Genomic DNA, 16391 nt, shown 5'->3' on the forward strand with positions numbered 1-16391 from the left:
CTGCATTGTTATGAGTGTTAAGACCAATCAAACCTGGAGTGTGTTGTAAACATGAGGAACCTAGTAGACATGATAGGTGCATGAAGTTTCCGTAGGTTGGGAGAATAATTACACAAAACCCTACTGGTATTCACTCTAGAACAATCAATCTAGAGTTACCTGGAAAAAATAGCTCATTGACAAATCAATGTCCGAAACTTAGTGCATCTGCTCTTGTGACTTGTGAAATTTTTTTTCCACACCACACTTTCTTTGCAATAGCCTTGATGTGTGGCCTATTTCACATGGCTTTGTATTGTACAATACAAAGCCACATAGGCTCACATTGTGTCTCATTTTCAATCCAGACGATTATTACCTATACTTGGAGGTGTCGCCCAAAAAATCCTGAGGTAAATTTTGTACATACTGCAAGAACTTACATTAACTTATATTAACTGAGGGTACCATGAGGATTTGAGGATAGTTCACCTAGCCATCTTTATATGATGTAAGAATAAACATTCTGATTTATTAATATTGATTATTATGTTTTATTTTTTATTTTTTATTTATTATTATTATTATTATTTTTAAAGATTTTATTTATTTATTTGACAGAGAGACACAGCGAGAGAGGGAACACAAGCAGGGGGAGTGGGAGAGGGAGAAGCAGGCTTCCCGCGGAGCAGGGAGCCCGATGCGGGGCTCGATCCCAGGACCCTGGGATCATGACCTGAGCCGAAGGCAGACGCTTAACGACTGAGCCACCCAGGCGCCCCTATATTGATTATTATGTTTTAGAAGAAAAGTTAGTAGATACTGAGTTGTGAAGAATAGGGAATAATGGGGGGGGGATAAAATAATGTAACTTAATAGGATCTTTCCTTGATATTTCTTTATAAACCAATATAGATGGTAACTTTCAGAAGAAATCTTGAATTTCAGAATTTCCCAAAAAGGCTAATGAGAAATTTATTAGTTGTTTGAGGACAAAGATAAACATCAACTTTGAACACAAGTTACACATTTGTCCTAAGTTCTGTGCCAAAAACAATGTTAACTTGCGTGTGAATGATGATTGAAAGTTCGGGGATAAAGAAGCAATTGAGAGCACTGGATTTTGCTGGGGGCGGGGGGACAGGGATAACTCTTTGTCTTTGTATTGCAACTTTTGAGCCCTAAAACTGAGAAAGCCACATGAAGGCATCTGGCTTGGGTCACTTAGTAAAGCGTCCTTATAAGAAAAGATAAGAATAATGTGCTTACTTAAGAGAAGCCTCTCATCTGCAGCAGGCCTGAATATTAATGAACCTTCAGCTTTGCTCTCTTCATGGGAATATATTTGCTTGAATAGTTCACTCCACCAGAAATGAAACTTGCATCCTGATTGGTGAGACACTTAAAGAGCTAAGTCAGGGCCATTGCTCTCAATGGAAGCGTTGCCTGAAAAAAGACCACAAAATAGGACAGTGAATATTTGAGATGGGCTTATGTATAACCACTTCAGGAATAAGCTGACACATGCCTGCAATAAAATTCAGTGTCAAAAATAGAGTCAGATCAGCATTATGCTAAGTCAAATCAGGCAGTGAAATAAGAATAAATAACAATGTGCTCAGAACAAGATGACCTTAGGGAATCATGGTTTTAGTGAATTGCTCCAGATCACAAAGGCATTTCAATATCATGAATTATCAAATATAAATAAAAATATAAGAGCATGCTGAAGTACAAAAATAGTGCCTCATACATAGAGTACTGTGAGTTTCTCTTTTTAGGATTGTGTCAAAAATTAGATTGTATTTGAATTTAATTGTTGACCTACATATTATCATATCAAAAAGCCGTTAAAAAAAAAGAAGAAGATAGCAAGAGGGGAGGAATGAAGAGGGGGAAATCGGAGGGGGACCCATGAGAGACTATGGACTCTGAGAAACAAACTGAGGGTTCTAGAGGGGAGGGGGTGGGGGGATGGGTTAGCCTGGTGATGGGCACGTTCTGCACGGAGCACTGGGTGTTATACGCAAACAATGAATCATGGAACACTACATCAAAAACTAATGATGTAATGTATGGTGATTAACATGACATAATAAAAAAGAAAAAAGCCAACCAACTTACACTATCTATTTATTAAGAGAAAAATAAATTAAAATATAGTTATAGAATTTCTGGTACATGATTTTTTTAATTGAGGAAAACTTGTATTTTTTTTTTCTGTAGATCTTCATAAAGCAAACAAAAAGGAATGACTACAAATATTTTATGGGACCAGTAACGGGTAATGGCAGTTACTTGGATAACTGAAATATAATGTATGGTAAAGCTATCTTAGAAATTATTCTGGTCAACTCTGACTTAAACCAGCCCTTGCAAAAATACATTTCGGAGAATACCAGTCCTAAAAAGTGCTGCATGTGTACACAGACACACAGACACACAGACACACAGACACACACACACACACACACACACGAGTACAAGACAAACTAAGGAAATAAAAAAAATACATTGATAGATTGTATAAATGACAATACCTTGGTGCTTTGGTTGTGGCATCATACAAGAGTTTTACAAAATGATGTTAAGGTGTGTATGAGATTACTTTATTATTTCTTACTATTGCATGTGAATCTACCATTATTTCAATAAAACTTTCCATTGAAACTAAAGCAATTGAAAATTTGCAAGATGGCTTCTATGAACATCTTCATTACTCCATTTCTGGTTTTGAAGGGATATGAAGTTCTAACTATGGAAAAATATGAGGTTCTGAGAAATAACTGTATTATCCCTTCACCTGTGGAAAATTAAGCAAAGGAATCAATTCAAAGTGAGAGGGGTGGGTATAAATTCATAAGATGAACGACCAGGTTTTCCAGGACAGCCTAGATACCTATTTCCCCTAACTGGTTAAACTCGTATCTCTTAACACAGAAGAAATGAGTGCCAAGAACACAAGATATAATAAATAGGTGTTAAGAGAAAACTTTTAGTGCAAAATTGGATGCTGAATTAATAAAAACTAAACATTTCTTTAATCCAGGCACTTACAGAGATTAATGTTAGTGTTCATTTTTAAATTCCTAAGAGGAAGATATAAATTATAAATCCTAAAAAAAAGATTGTGTGTGTCTGTGTGTGTTCAGTTTATACAATTTTATTAAATGTATGGATTCATGTGTCTGCTACTATGATCAGGACACTGGCTGGATCCATCACCATGAGTGTGCTTCCTTTTGTCCTTTTATAATCACATCTACCTCTCCAGCCCTTCATACAATTCTCTGGAAACTCATCCAAATTGTTGTGTATGCAAAGTTTGGTTATTTTATGACTGAGTAGTATTTCATGGTGTTCAGGTACCATAGCATTGTTAACCATTCATCTGTTGAAGGATAAATAAGTTGATTCCAGATTTGGGCTACTATGAATAAAACTTCTATGAACAATTGTGTACAAATTTTTTATAAACATGAATTTCCATTTCCTTAGAGTTTAGTCCCTGGATTTTATGATAATTCTTCCTTCCTTCTTTCCTTTCTTCCTTCCTTCCTTCCTTCCTTCCTTCCTTCCTTCCTTCCTTCCTTCCTTCCTTCCTTCCTTCCTTCCCTTCTTCCTTCTTTCCTTCTCCTTCCCTCCCTCCCTCCCTCCCAGGGTTTTGAGGTAGTATTCCGGATGAGGAGGAAGAGAAAGGAACTTATATTTAAAATACATGAATGGACTATAATGAGAATTGTCTTTGAAATTGAGGTAAGGGGGAAATTCAGTAGCCCAAAAGATTCAATGTTCACATCTGTAGGTCCTGAAGAAAGATTATAAATGGGATCCACATACTATAAGTCTAAATTATTTAAAGTTATAAATCAAGGTAAGCAGCTATTAAAAATTAATGATTCATCTCACTCTGATCAATATATGTAATCTCAAAACCAAAGTGCAAGTTTAGGTAGATGTTCGCATGGAAAATGGTGATACAAGGGGAGCTGGCCGCATTCTCTGGCTGGAGATTCCACCTCTCTTTTCTTACTACTTGCCATTTTTGCACTGTGAAGGGTATCTCATGAGCCTATGTAAATGCTCTAGTTCATGTATCCAAGGTTCAGCCACAACCCCAGAGAAACAAACACCCCTTAACCACTCTCGCAGGTGTGTGGCCACCAGGTACGCGATGTGACCTTGGGAGGATGGAGCTGGGGAGGATGCCCACCAAATCAACCGAAGAAGGTGTAGGCTGTTTAGTCAGGACGTGCAAAGCCCTGAGTAGTGGAACAAGAGAGGGAGGCATGTAGGCTCTGAGTGGTCATACCCTCTTGGTTCCATGGTCTGCTAACTCTGGGGTAAGCAAGGGTCACGGCCAGAGTAGGGACAGAGTGAGACACTCTGAAAGCCTTGTAGAGGGAGGCTTTCTTGTCTCAGTCTATGGATAGCCTGAATCTGTGTGCCAATATTCAAGTAAGGTCTATACCAAGAGTTTGTATCTCCTTTCTTAAGGACAGCATTTAGTCAGTGAATAGAAATATTCTTCATCTATATTCAATAGCTTTGAATAAAACTAGAACATGGAGTATAGTTTTTTAAGAAGTAAATGTGTTGTCCTAACTCCTTTGGTAGAATTTTGGGCCAGTTTAACCCTGTTCCCAGCAGGCATAATGCAGAGCAATTGAGAAAGTTCTCTAAAGCATGTGGAGATTTACAGTGACATTTACTTTCTTCTGATTTGCTCTCAGTGTGCCACTCAGCTTTCTCTGCTCTCGAAGGACATCCCTGAGTTTTAGATTGGCTGTTTTCTTTATTCATCATTAAAGACTAACATTAAGACAACACAGAAAATAATGTTGTCTTTCGAAGCAACAGCTGCTCTGTCTTTGACGGTGCTTTATTAAATGTCTCTAAGTTGTGTACCACACTGAGTTTTCAACTTCCCAGAGAATGACACCGATTTTCATCCACTTCCCCCGATTTCTTAATGAGTAATTTTCCCCCTGATGTCTGTGTCAGAGGGTGGAAAAGTATGGTTTTTGGTTTCCAGCTGTTTCAATTAAGGGGATGATCATTATTTTGTGTACTGTAACATCTCTAATAAATCCGATTAGGGAGAATTCTGACACAGAAAGTGGCTTAGTTGACATTGATTTTAAAAAGACAGTGATAATTACTCCAGATTGATAAACCTCATCTGTTTCAACAGCAGATACCTTTCTACAAGAAGGTCTGTTTTTTTCTTCCTGTATTTTCTACCCACCATCCTGTGTACTTTGGAGTGTGTAGGAATAAATAATCTAAGAACAAAGGGAAGAACAGTGGATTCAAATGGGAATCAAGTCATCAAAACCCTTCACACTGCACACTGATGCAAAGCTGCAGAAATCATCATTCTAAATCTATCAACACTTACATGCTGTTTCCTCAATAGGAATAATTGGATGATTTATATTTCCTGCTGACTTTTAAACATGATTGTCAGTGCATTAAACAAATTAGTTTTAATAAGAACTTTCCCATGAGCACGCAGAAACAAAGTGATGGGGGCAGTAAATGGAGATCTTCAACAAGTAGATTGATAGAGCTGCACCAAAAGAATATTCACATGATTAAGATGATTAGGCAATCATGAGCATCCCACTTACTACTTTTACCCTGTTTCAAAACGTCTAATGAACTTATTCATGAAAAACACTCTGTCTTTAAAACAATGAGTACTCTTTTTTTCACCAGAGCTGAAATGTTGTATGCAGATTCATCTGAAATATGTATTTCTTTAGATGAGTTACATTCATTTAAATGATTGACACTTCAGTAAAATCATTGATTTTTATTATTTTCTAAAAATTTATTCTAAAAATATTTTGAAAATATCAAAGCATAATATTTATAAAGCTAATTATTGTTTAGAGGGCCATGTGACGGGATTATATTATTACCTCGTTATCTTATACGGGTTATAAGGTGATGGCAAAACTAACCTGACAAATAGAATTTATTAATATCTTTTTATGTTATCGTAATTATTCTAGTAACATTGCATGAAGCAGAGAGGTTATGGTCACATGCATAGAGCCTGGTCTATGATTTAGAGTGAGTGGCTGAAGTGAAGTGAGGTAAGTGAAGCTGGTAAAGTTGGTTGGGGTCAAACTGCAGGTTTTTTTGAAAGGAGGATAACACTGAGGGACACCATTGTATAGGTAATACTAAATTATTAAACAGTGAGAAAAAATGTGGAGAAAAATGTTCCCTCCTCAACACTGCTATGGCAAGGTTGTCATGATAACATTAAATCATGGATGCGTCCATATGATAAGCTTCATTTTCTGGAAACTTTCAGTATGAAAGATTAACAATTTAGTTAATACACTAGTGATTTATCTTCATTATTTGAAGACCCAGGCTATTAGATGAAACAACTGGTAATGGATTACAGAAGTTTGATTTTTCTATATTACTACATATTCTGTATACTAAAATATGTACCACTGAATTTTCTGCAAAAATTACTTTTTACATATTTATGTCAAATAAGTTACACATTGTTACATAAATGTATTATTTCCTTATTGTGACATGTGTAAGTTTTTTTTTAAGATTTTATTTATTTATTTGACACAGAGAGAGAGCACAGGTAGGGAAAGCAGCAGGCAGAGGAGAAGCAGGCTCCCGTTGAGCAGGGGGCCCGATGCGGGGCTCGATCCCAGGACCCTGAGATCATGACCTGAGCCGAAGGCAGACGCTTAACCAACTGAGCCACCCAGGCACCCCCGTGACATGTGTAAATTTTGATCGAAAATTCAATCTGTCAGATCCCATGAGCAAAGTCTCACCAGTGAACTTTTAAGATTACTTCTCAGTTTAAATTGAGCGGTAAAGAGAAAAGAATCTCTTGTTTATTACAAGAGGCTTTTTATTTCTGAAAATAAAATTCTAAACTCAGTAACAGCCTCCAATCTCCCCCCCGAAAGGCACGGAGGGTGCCATGAGGTAAAGCTACCACAGTGCCTGCGATTCCTGTCTCCATCTTTGCAACCAAAGTAGATGTCGAAGGCTCTTGTCACACCCAGGGTGTACGGCCAGGAGAGGAAGGAATTGAACTGATTACTGAGGACAGAATAGGAGTCAGCTTACCTGACAGCAGAACCTTCAAATAGGCAACATTTGTAAACCACACTTTCACTGATCCTATTCATTGAAGAGTCCTCACCAATAACTATGCCAGTTAGAAAGAAAGAGAAGCTATTAAACTGAAAAAAGGTCAAATGGTCAAAAAATAAAAGAACACTAACATGTAAGACGATACCTCACATTTCAGATCTATATATCTCTCTATATATCATATACATGATATATATATGTTTACATATACATATGAATATATATACACATACGAATAATGTAGATAGTATAAATAACTAATGTAGGGATGCCTGAGTGGCTCAGTCGGTTAAGCGCCTGTCTTCAGCTCAGGTCATGATCTCGGGGTCCTGGGATCGAGTCCTGCATCAGGCTCCCTGCTCAGCAGGGACTCTGCTTCTCCCTCTCCCTCTGCCCCTCCCCTCATGTTCTCTTTCTCTCTCTCAAATAAACAAATAAAATCTTTAAAAAAATTATAAAAAATAATACTAGAATAAAATAACTAATATAAAGTTCTGGAAGGATATAAAACAACAAACAAAATAGTTACTTTTGGAGAAGGTTGGACGAGCACTAGTATTTCAAATGACCCCCAAATCAGACCTTGGATAATTAGGTTTTAATTTTTTATCAGAATATATATATTTATGTTCTATTTTCTTATGTTCTATTTTTTATGACAAAGTCATTTGTGTCACGTGAACTCAAGGGTCTTAATCACCAGTTGAGTCTTTTTTTTTTTTTTTTTTTTTAAAGATTTTATTTATTTGACAGAGAGAGACATAGCGAGAGAGGGAACACAAGCAGGGAGAGTGGGAGAGGGAGAAGCAGGCTTCCCGCCGAGCAGGGAGCCCGATGTGGGGCTCGATCCCAGGACTCTGGGATCATGACCTGAGCCGAAGGCAGATGCTTAACGACTGAGCCACCCAGGCGCCCCAATCACCAGTTGAGTCTTAAGCAGGCACAATCTCAGTGGCTCCTTCCTCTGATATGATGGTAAAGTCAAGAGAAAATAAAAGCACACACTGGCCTCTGCCGTTGTCACCATCCCCTCTGATCAGTCATGCACATTTTTTCCTTTTTTTTTTTTTTTTAAAGATTTTATTTATTTATTTGAGACAGAGAGAATGAGAGAGAGAGAGAGCACATGAGAGGGGGGAGGGTCAGAGGGAGAAGCAGGCTCCCTGCCGAGCAGGGAGCCCGATGCGGGACTCGATCCAGGGACTCCAGGATCATGACCTGAGCCGAAGGCAGTCGCTTAACCAACTGAGCCACCCAGGCGCCCAACACATTTTTTCCTTTAAGGAAGATCTTCCAGGTACTCATGTTCTGTGCCTACACTGCCTTCCCAGCAATTCATTCATAGGGACCATGGCTTCCTTACAGTCCTTCCCGGCCTCTAGCGGGAAATGTTAATACACTTCAATAAATTTAACAAATGTTTTATTTGCATGTTCACACCCTAAATATTTTACCGAATTCAAGTTAGAATTCATAGGAACACCGGGGCCAGAGTACTGAAACATAAATAAAACCTTCATCAAATATGACAAAGCTGTTTCAACCTTTAAAAAAATGCACTTTCCTCATAAAATAAAAACTTAAGAAATGTATCTAGTTTTTCCTTTAATTGTCTGCTTTTCATTTTTTTTTAAAATATATTTATTATTTCTATGGACTAAAATGTACCAACAAGATTTTTATCAAGTGTTTACAGTATACAATGTACCATGAGGACATTTAAAACTGAACTGGTAGGTTCCTGTCTTTGAGGAGCATATTACCAAGTTAGAGTAGTAAGATATATGCACAGACAAATTTGATAATGAAATAAAAGGGGATATGGGAGCTCAGAGAGAAGGATACAGTTTGGGGTAATGAAAAACTCTTGTTTAAACTCAGCTTAAAATATATCATATATCAAAACTTTCTTGCACTAGAGTTGCTTATAGTTGGAAATATATACTTGCTTGTGTGTATGTATTTATTAAATAGCTTGAATATTCATATTTGTATATAAATGTATATGTAATAAATGTGTATGTATATATATGTGTATATACTTATACATTTATATACAAATATGAACATTCAAGTTATCACTGTTCATATATATATATATACACACACACATTATACATATACATATATACAATATGTGGAAAATATACATTTATTACATGGAATGACTTCACTGTTCCGTGGCATTAGTTGCATTCTTTGTGTCTGGTGATTAGGACTAGGTTATTCACCAGTGAATAAATTTAGTGGCTCCATCTAATATAAGGGTTTTTGTTTGTTTTTATTTTTGTTTTTGTTTTGGTCACAATTCTCACAAAATAAATGTGATTAAACAACAACAAACAACAACAACAAGAAAAGGAAGACACTGGTGTCCTTCAGAATCAGCCCAACCAAATGAATGCACCAGCAAGAACAAAAGCAATAGTTAGCAATGGAGATAAAAATTAAAAGATCTCTAAAAGAGTGATTCTTTGGAGGCCTAAAATTTAGTTTTTAATAAATCAGAGGAGATTGAAATTTTATGGAAACTAAGATATTAGAAAAGAACAAGACCTCCGTGTGCACTCTCTGACATTAAGAAACAGTAATTAGTTAAGGTATTTTAAGAAAAGCCCCAGCTGGGTCAAAATTTTCTCATCAAATTAGAAAATGTAAGTGAAATTTGGAAAGGCTTAAGGTGTAATATTATCAGTTGCTATGCCACTTGGCAGAAGTAAGATCTGAAAGAGAATTTAGGGTTTAAGCAAATATACAAAGACTTCAAATATGTCTTTATGAATATCTGGTGTATGACAGCTATGATAGCTAAGAGTGAGTAATAGAAGGAGTATAGCCAGAGGGTAGAGGGTCTTAAAAATCAAGATGGGGATCATAGGAGGAATCTGGAATTTCACATAGTTTAAAAGTATATAGGTTAGACTGAATTGTAACGAAAACTTTACGTAAGAGTTAAGGTATTAAATTGTATTGACCAGGTTTTAAATGTCAACTCATATTCTTGCTCTCTAATCCTCATTTTAACAACCATATTTATATTTTTCATGTTGCCAGAACATCAAATTATGAAGAAGCCAGTTTGTGAATGTCAAGGTGCCTGGAAGTGCATGCGACTTGCACAGAGGTTGGACAAGTGAGAAGGTGTGGCTTGGAATGAGCAGATCTGGTAATGCAAGCTGGAATCTTGAGCAGCTGCAGGAACTGAACAGGACAGTTGCTTACTGTAGATGTGCCATTCCCCCTCAGGGCTCCTTGGTGACCTAGAACTACTATCATCATTAATTTGAATTTTTATGCTTTAAAAGCCTTCAGTGTTAATAAAGTGCAAGGAAAGCTTCTGATTATTGAAATGTTAAAAGACTTGGGCTTAAGTTCAAAGCATCTGGATGATGAAGCTTTTAGGACACTCCTAAAATCTCCTCTCTTTGGAAGTAGAAATACAGTTTTGGTAGTGATGCTGTTGTTTGGAAAGCTTCGCTGAGAGGTATTCTTCAGACAATGAAATGATGATGGCTTGAATAGAGACATGGGGATGAGGGAATATTTTTGTGTACATGAATTAGGGCAAGTAAGATTTTGTACTAAATAATAGTTTCCATAATTTCTTTAAACAACCAAACACCAATAATGATAGCTTTTTGGGAGACCATTTATGCTAGATGCTATATAAGTACTTATATTTCTTCTATTGTTATATTACAGATTATCAGATATGGCTTAATTTTGCCCAATCCAATGGGGATACAACTATGAGGTACCCGAAATGAATTTATGGATAAGAGAAATAAAGATGTCCTGTGAGAACTAAACCAATAAAATCAATATACAATAAGTGAGCAGACCATCTATAATAGAAAAATAAAATTTGATCCTAATTCCTCAATGTCAGTGTAAACATCTCTTCGGAGAGAACTTTCCTGATGTTTTAATAGTGCCAGGGACTTTTCTGATCATTACTATTCAGTGTATTTTATTTTTAATAAAATGTTTGATTTCTATTTTCTCTTTTAGACTTTGAAGTTTCTAAAGATAAGGGCTGTTTCTATTTAGCTTAAGGATAGCATTATACTCCTAGGGACTAAAACCGTTATTTTCACATAATAAATGCTCAATTAATACTTCTTGAATGAAAGAAGGCTGAACAAATGGCCAATCACTGTACAAGCAGATAAATATAGAGTAAGAGCTACAGAATCCCAAAATTCCAACCAAGGTGACTGAGGAATAGTCTAAGTGTTGAGTAAATGCCATACAGTTTGATTGCTAGTTATGTTCATCTTGCTAGGAGAAAGATTGTGTATGTAAACAGAAGGCAATAGTCAGGCTAAAAGGCAGGCTGAACAGGCAGAAAAGGGCAACCCCAAATGTCAAAGGAAGCAGTGCTAAGGTGACTGAGTGTACTGTTTGTTGGCTTGACAGGACAATCTCCCCACCAACCAGGTCTATTAAGTGAGAAGGCTTCATCAGGCTCTTAGAACGTAGCATTCCGGGGCGCCTGGGTGGCTCAGTCGTTAAGCGTCTGCCTTCGGCTCGGGTCATGATCTCAGGGTCCTGGAATCGAGTCCCGCAACGGGCTCCCTGCTGGGCGGGAAGCCTGCTTCTCCCTCTCCCACTCCACCTGCTTGTGTTCCTGCTCTCGCTATCTCTCTGTCAGATAGATAAATGAAATCTTAAAAAAAAAAAAAAAAAAAAGAATGTAGCATTCCAACATTTGAATCATAAAAGTAACACCTGTGGTCAGGATCCTGAGTACATCAATAAACTTCTGGTAATTTAAATCCCCACATACTTTTCTTGTGAAGAGAAAATATGCAACACAGGCTGATGTAAATGTTCAGTCCATTGGACATTTTGAATCTTCCTCTAGCCTCATAACATAGGAGTTCTGTTTTTTTTCAGTCTTAGGAGTTTTGTCAAGTTGATCCATGAAGATACTTGCCAGGTTCCTAACTTTCAGGGCTGAGACTCTTGAGACTGGTTTGTTGAGCGTCATGCATGTGCAATATCCCTCGTGAGGCTTCCTTCTCTCACCTGTGATGTGAGGCCACATCACTCAACCTTATCTCTGCTCCCCGTGATGTCACATAAGAAACCATAACACCTCTTTCTCTCGTAGGTGGCCAACTTCTGATTGTGACCCAGATATAGCTTTGTGTTCCATCCTTAGTCTTAACTGCATGCAAAGCATTGAGATGCAGAAGCCACCAGATGATACACATGTCTCTAGGAAGCCAAAATTACTATCAGAAAGTGAGTGGATGTGATGAATAAGTCCATGAAATTGAGATGTTTGGCTTCTGTTTGTCCATTGGAGGAAACTGAAATTTGCAATTGGAGTCTTTAAATATTTTAAAGATATCTTACACATTTATTTTTGAGTCACACAGACCCAGACATATACCAGATTTTGGGACAAATGAAACAAAGTAACTTTAGACCATATTGAGTTTTGTAAACCCCACTTTTTTTAATCAAAAGAATGATGTGTATTCAATTATAAAAATGTTAGAATTCTGTGGATAGATGGGGCTGATATTTGAGTACATTTTTTTTTCTGTTGATTTTTTTACTTGTGTCCATTTGCTTTTGTCCTTATGACAATAACTGATTTTTTGAAAGAGGTTTCATAAAAATGATACCAGCTGGTGACCTTATCATCATTTCTGTTCTTCCACAAATTGACCAAGGTGAGTTATCATTTATTCTTGTAAGAGGTACTTAACCTTGTGTGTTACATAGGCGACTTTCATCAGTAGAAGCTTCAGCCCTGGGTTATTTGTGGAATGCTGATGATTCATCTCATTTTTCATAGTGAATACCTCTGGAAATTGTCTCTTAGATGTTGCTTGCTATTTGCTTGGGATTGCTGACTGTTAGCCATTTAAGGAAGGCTTAGTGACCTAGCACCTGTGTGCTTTGCCAAGAACGGCAGCAGGTGGAAAGGCAAATAAAATAGAGGCATATTTCAGATGGTGACACCTGGTCCCCAGATCTACTGATTTTTCAGGCCAGTAACCAATCAATGATGAAATGGGTGATTAGGTAAGACAATTTAGTATTTAGAAGATGGAAATGACTACTTTGTTTCCCATTGGGTCTGGTGAAGTGGATATTTGGTGAGATAAGATTCAGAATTACCTAATCGATGAACACTTGGACTTTTTGGCTGAGATCGGCAAAAGACTGTTGATATACAATTAACAACAAAGGACTGGCAGTTGTGAAACTTCACATGAAGTGTATGTCTTTTGCTGTTAGCTTGTCCCCGGGCTCCTAAGGATGTGCCAGCTGTGGGTTCCTCATCCCCATTCCTCATCCCCAAACGAGGCGAGTGGGTTTCCTCTTCCATCAGGTACATTACTTTTTATTAAAGTTTTCCTCTGGGGATTTATGTTGTCTTTTGTTTGGAATATATTCCTCTGTTTCTTCATTTTGCTTAACCCTCTGTGCTGTCTTCTATGCGTTAGATGAAACAGCCATCATTCCCATCTTGAAGGAGTGCCCTGCAGTAGAAGATACACCTTAATGTTTAAGCCCACACTAGCTCTTGGTTGTCTCTCAAACCTTTGTGATTCACAAGCAGCCTATTTTATTTTGAATAGCTCCAGTATTTGAGGGTGTGCTAAGCCCTGCTGATGTCCCAAAGGGAAGGATTTTAATCAGCTCCTAAATTCAGGCTGATTGGAAGCCAGTTCCGCATGCAGCACTTGGTACAGAATGCAAATATATATAGTCCTTTGGCACTGTATTCATAAGCCCTGCTGGCCTGCAGAGCCAGGCAATCTGGAAGTGTCCCCTGGCAACAGTCACAAAAATCAGGGCACCAGACAAGAATATAAACTTCTTTCTGGAAGCTACCAGTGATCTGGAGCAAAGCAGAGGGAGAGCACAGAGATTGCATCCACCAGCCTCTGTTCCCTGAGAACACCTTCACTGTGTCCTTGAAGTAGGCCAGACCAGAAGCCTGCCCTCCAGGCCAAAGCTCCTAGACAAGCAAAGAGAGGGCACAAAGATGTCACCCATCAACTAGAGTATAAAGATGGCACCCACTGAAGGGGAAAAAAAAAAAATTCTAGAGCAAAAAAAAAAGATAATGCCTGCCAGGAAAAATGTCTAGAGTAATAATAATAATAATAATAATAATAATAATAATAATTAAGTAAAAATGTTAAAGCCTAGAATAAATTTAAAAAAAAAGAGAGAGAGATGGTACCTACTGGCTTTAGCAAGGCAGAGAGAAAGTGCAAAAATTTTTCACACCAACCTCATTGCTGGGAAGATATTCCAGCAGGTCCCTGCCCCTTGGTGCAATGATTTAAAATGAGCAAATGAGCCTCCTTTGTATCAAGTTAGGACACTTTTCAAAGGCTGTTCCTGTGCTGGGCCCAGGGACAAATGGGTCTTTGTGTGAGCCCCTTAAGAGCCCCTTAATTTGCCAGAGCCCCGTGGGTCTCTTGGGCATGAGCATGGTGGTTTTCAAAGATAGAGGTTTTGGAGGCTCATCTCTCAGATGCAGTTCTTAACATTTGGGGTGCCTGATGTGGGGGGTGAGCCTTTCACTCCTCAGAGCGAAGCTTCAGGTTTTGAGTTCCTTCCTGATTGTGGGTTACCATGCAGATTAAGTGGATGAGGGGGTCAACCAGGGAGCAGCTTGTGACAGGAATTTGTCTCAGTCTTTCCTAGCTGCTTTGACTCGTGTGTGTGTGTGTGTGTGTGTGTGTGTGTTTCTCCTTTGTCTGAAATGAAGGAGTTGTTCCACTAGATTTTAGAATTTTTTTCCAGGGGAAATTGTTCCACATGCAGCTGGAGATGGGGTGTGTTTGTGGGACGAGGGGAATTCAGGATCTTCCTGTATTGCCATCTTGAACACAAACCTACCTCTTCCCTTTTAATAGCCATAGATTTGTGGTAAAGGTTATTGCTCATTATTGAATTCCTGTTAACAACCAACCAGTTTCAGGTCGGATGCTTATATTACAAAAAGTGTGAGCCAGGGTTCTCCCACCGCCCCCGCGGCGGGTCGCAGCAGCTCGGGCGGCGGGAGGAGGGCAGCGGGCGGCCCAGCTCCGCGAAGGCTCTCGGCACCACGCTGCCCGCAGGCACCCGGCACGCGCCCGCCCCGCCGCCACGATGCCCAGAGGCAGGTCAGCTCCGCCGAGGGGGCGGCCAAGGAGGAGCCCAAGAGGAGGCCGGCGAGATTGTCAGCTAAACCCGCTCCTGCGAAAGTGGAAACGAAGCCAAAAACGGCGGCAGGAAAGGATAAATCTTCAGACAAAAAAGTGCAAACAAAGGGGAAAAGGGGAGCAAAGGGAAAACAGGCTGAAGTGGATAACCAGGAAACCAAAGAAGACCTACCTGCAGAAAACGGAGAAACTAAAAATGAGGAGAGTCCAGCCTCCGGTGAAGCAGGAGAGAAAGAAGCCAAGTCTGATTAATACCATAAACCATGTCTTATCAGTGGTCCCTGTCGCCCTTCTTGTACAATCCAGAGGAATATTTTTATCACCTATTTTGTAAATGCAAGTTTTTTAGTAGCTCTAGAAACATTTTTAAGAAGGAGGGAATCCCACCTCATCCCATTTTTTAAGTGTAAATGCTTTTTTTTAAGAGGTGAAATCATTTGCTGGTTGTTTGTTTTTTGGCACAACCAGGAAATAGTGGGATATTGAATGTGGGAGGCTTTGATTGTCTTGGGTGTCAGCTCAACATTCCATAGATGGGGTAGTTTTTTTTTTTTTTTTTTTAAGATTTTATTTATTTATTTGACAGAGAGAGACACAGCGAGAGAGGGAATACAAGCAGGGGGAGTGGGAGAGGGAGAAGCAGGCTTCCCGCGGAGCAGGGAGCCCGATGCGGGGCTCGATCCCAGGACCCTGGGATCATGACCTGAGCCGAAGGCAGACGCTTAACGACTGAGCCACCCAGGCGCCCCTAGATGGGGTAGTTTTTATATCCTATAATACCAAGCATACTAAATGGCAATTTGGAGTCAGTCGTGCATTTACTATGTCTTGAATATTTTAAATTACTTCTATTCCCATGTTGTTTTTGGTAGAATTGTTTCCTAAAGAAAACCACTCCTAGATCTTGGCTCTTCCGGTCAGAATTCTTGTGCACTCTGTAACATCTTGGTCGTGGTAGTCCAGTTTTCCTAGTAACTCTGTTAATGTGCTGTGCAAGATTGAGAATTTGAGTATGTAGTGTATATGATATTGTGAATTAATGGGACTTAACAATGTAACAGTGTATCAGCATTTGAAGAT

This window comes from Halichoerus grypus, chromosome 3 (assembly GCF_964656455.1).
Source record: "Halichoerus grypus chromosome 3, mHalGry1.hap1.1, whole genome shotgun sequence".
Taxonomy (NCBI): Eukaryota; Metazoa; Chordata; class Mammalia; order Carnivora; family Phocidae; genus Halichoerus; species Halichoerus grypus.